Source organism: Odontomachus brunneus, unplaced genomic scaffold (assembly GCF_010583005.1).
Source record: "Odontomachus brunneus isolate Ranch 3 - 2012 unplaced genomic scaffold, Obru_v1 Obru_scaffold_023, whole genome shotgun sequence".
Classification (NCBI taxonomy): domain Eukaryota; kingdom Metazoa; phylum Arthropoda; class Insecta; order Hymenoptera; family Formicidae; genus Odontomachus; species Odontomachus brunneus.
The window spans coordinates 1,718,520-1,722,288 of NW_022639473.1; the positions used below are offsets into that span (position 1 = coordinate 1,718,520).

Here is a 3,769-nt window from a genome sequence, read left to right on the forward strand (position 1 = left end):
CTCTCTCTCTCTCTCTCTCTCTCTCTCTCTCTTTCGTTCCCTCACACCTTCCCTCCTTCTCGTGCGCGCGAGCGCGTTGGAACTTTGAATATTTACCCAAAAAATACACAGCACACAAAGTGAAAAATAACAAATGGAAGGGGGATTTCTCCATCTGCGTTCTAGTCTCCCGTTGCGCTCTAAACCACCCGGCGCACGTTAAATATACCGAGAGAACGTCGCCGCTGCATTGACAGTTGTTTACAACATCAACGCCGGCTCGGCAAACAAGTAGCACTGCTAATGCAACTGTTATTGAATCTGATTCGAATCAACTGCGGCGACTTGAGTTGAATTGAATGCGGTATAAATTGTAAAAGAAATGTTTGTGGCTCGCTCGTTGTTGATCGGCCGATCCTCGCGACAAATATGTACTTCTGCTCTTGTTGTTCTTTTCTTTTCTCTTCTTTTTTTCCGTTCCCGACGATAAACATAATAGCTCACGCGGGATTCAAGTAACGACCGATGATCAGCCCATCTCGCGAGGGGAGAAACGCGCGGCCACCGAAAAAACGGAAGAGCGTAAAAAATTTATCGTCACCCACAGCACGGAAATTCTCTGCATTCGTAATGTCAATCCCATTGCACAATTGACGGCGCGAATCACGTCACGAGGCCAACATGTCCTCTTTCATTAAATTTCACGTGCGTTTTCCGCGGTTTTCTCCCCTTCACTCCCTCCTTCTCTCTCTCTCTCTCCCTCTTTTTTTTCTTTTTTTATTTCTATTTTTTTACTTTTTTCTCGTTCCTCCCTTCCATGTCGCCTCTTTGTCCCTCGACCGGACCAGGTAATGCCGCGAAGGGCGGAACCGGACGTGTCCTACTTTCGCGGTGTCCGGCGTACAGGTTTTAATCCAAGACTAACAACGTGACACGGGTTAACAGTGCGGTTAGATTATTATACACGCGATGTCACGCGCCGAGAAGTGAACTCGGACGTTCCGCATCATACACATTTCGGCCGTAATGCGCGCCGATAGTTTTCCGTCGATCCACTTAAACGAGAGACGGACGCTTCAGCCGCGACAAAACACATTTGCCGCGTCGTGCAATCGTGTGCAACGAACGCGCCCTTCCTTTTTTCTTTCGGCCAATGAATATGGCGCGCTATCGCGCTGATCTTTATGACGAATAAAATTTATCGAGCGTGAAGCTGCGAACGGGACTGCAAACTCGAAATTACGCGAAAACGATTCGAAGCTATTTGCGAATGAGAGTATAGTAGAGAGAATAGAGTAGAGAGAGAGAAAGAGAGTTTTTTTTCGATTTTCTAACTTTTCGATTCACTTTCATCGTTTCCTGTGGAAAAAGGGACCGTATACCGCAATCGTTTACGTGTAAACGGGGGAGCGTCGCTGTTTGGTCTGTTGTGTGTACAAACGTTTGCAATTTCTATGATCACTCTCGGCAAGCTAACTCCGATTGTCCGCGGGCTAGCCGGACGCGGAAAAGCGGCTGGTTCGAGATCGCATGCAGACGTCCCTCTCTAGCCCATGCACGATCACATGTCGACAAATTCAAAGTCCGATGCACTAGGGGATGCACACGATGATGTGCTCGTTCATCATCGAGGACTCGACCGGCGAAACACTGCTTTTTTACCGAATTTTCCGCTAGACTCGCGACGTATCGCGACGGCAACGACGAGGACGCCGACGGCGCGAATCACTTCACAGAGTCGTCTGAAGTCCGCACCAAGACAGTCTCCTTCATTAACAATCCTCCAAACGAACAACTTATTTACCCGCGACGCGAAAACGAAAACCTATCGCGACACAACGGCAATGAAACGGACCGTCTCGTCGTCGGAGCCCGGAGCAACATGTGTACGTACAAGGAGAGGGAAAAAAAAAGAATCGAATGAACACGCGCGCGCGCTGCCGCGCGAGGAAAGGCACGTCTTCACTTTCCCTCGCTCGAGTTCTTATGAATCTTTTCGTGGCTACGCTCCGCGCTCTCACCCGTTGCTCGTTAGGGCTTCGCCAATGGACTGCCAGCCGCCGCGGCAAAAGCTACGGCGCAACACGCCGACGCATCTACCCCCCTTTGCAACCCGTTCGCAGCCGCCCCGCTTTGCGGCACCGACTTCAACCCCCTACCGACGTTTTCCACTCGTTCTCCACGCGAGGCCCTGTGCCTTTCGCGACTCCGTAAAACGCGGACGCGAACGCCGGGATGCATACATGAGAAAGCAAGAGAAAGAGAGAGAAATAAATAAAGAGAGACAGAGGTAGAGAGAACAAATTTTCGCACGACTATTCGCGACAGATAATTACGCGTGCGACGCGCAAAGCGCGATATCGCACGCGCGCGCGTGTCATTAGCCATCGCATTAATTCGCCGGCTGAATGTAAAATAGATGGCAATTATGTTAATAGGAAAACGATGCCGATTGTTACCGCGCTCAGACGAACGGTCAAAACGTGTTGAATTTTCTCGGATAGCGTTCAGAATCGATACGGTTGATGAGGAAGTGCTGTACGGTGAGCTAAATGACGGAAAATACATTCGTTATCGCGCATTCGAGCCCAGTTGGAGCGTTAACTATAATTTGTCATTTCTCCCATTGCACACTGGAGGACGGAGCCGTGAAATATTTAGCAGGATTTAGTCCGTGCGCACGAAATTTTCAAAAAAGAGCGATATCAAGCGCGTAGCTTTGAAGACCGGCAAAATTAAATGCCACCGGAACACGTTGATACCCGATAGTCTACCGCTCTATGGATTTGACGCATTTTAACTTGAACGCTGCAAACCGCGCGTGGCATGCCACGGATTCGGAATATGATAGGTAAAGTTACAACATACACGCGCACGCTGAAGAGAGCGCGGACCGGGCAAGGACAAATCTGATTTAACCCGTTTCATATTTTCGCCCTCGATATTCAAATCGAGGTATCGAATACTTTTACGCCATTCGAAACATCCGAATGATCGTAGGTCCGCCGTCCGAAATTTCCATAATTATGCAATAACAGTGTCGTCTGGTAGCCGCCGTCCCGCCACGCCAACGGCGGGGAGATCCGTCCCATCATGGGCGAACAAATGAACGTATCGTGATATAAAATTCAGAATAATGAAATTTGCGACGACGTAACGCGCTGCGTGCGCCAGCTCGCTCTCGCTCGCTTCCTACCAATATGCACATTCCGGACGTGTCTCTTTTAAACGCGCACCTTTGTATCTTAAAAACGACGGCGAATCCGACAGCGACAGAAATTCCGCCATAATTTCGTTAGATCCGTACGTTTATTCGCGCAGACGGAAACGCGACGATCGTCGTCGTCGTCGTCGTCGTCGTCGTGACGTGAATCTCTCCCCCTTTCTTTTTGTCTCTCTTTTGTTCTGTAATTAGATTGGTTTTTGTCCACGCAACTGTGTGCGGGAAACTTCGTTTCGCGAGCGTCGAATTCTTTTGCGTGCGCCGCTGCATTTTGAATACTCGCAAAGCGGCGGGATCGACGATTATACACATCTCCCCGAGATACACGCAGCTGACTGATGGGGAGCATCGATCAAGTGTAACGCGTCCGCGCGCGCGTCTATTAACTATATATTAAATACTTCATCATTTTCACTGAAACACGTCACGCTTCATCGATTCTCAACGTCGATTCTCCGAGCGAGCGAATTGCGCGAACGTGTTACGGTTCCCTTCTTATTCGACATGAATTTTCACGTTTTCCGCGGTCCGTTTCCCGCCTCCCCTCTCCCTCCCCCCCCCCCCCCC

At 49.7% G+C, this 3,769-nt stretch overlaps 1 protein-coding gene across 5 annotated transcripts in view; it reads right to left on the reverse strand.

The window, feature by feature from the left end:
• LOC116842222 (immunoglobulin superfamily member 10-like) overlaps positions 1-3,769 on the reverse strand; it is a 155,808-nt gene that overhangs the window by 145,282 nt on the left and 6,757 nt on the right. The window contains exon 1 of one of the 5 annotated variants that reach the window (XM_032811118.1): positions 1,642-2,015. The exons of 1 other annotated variant lie outside the window; for it this stretch is intronic. The gene's annotated coding sequence lies outside the window, so the exon portion shown is untranslated. Of the gene's footprint in view, positions 1-1,314; positions 2,016-3,769 lie in introns of those variants that run through there. 3 more of the 5 variants (XM_032811117.1, XM_032811114.1, XM_032811115.1) reach the window with 3 other exon arrangements.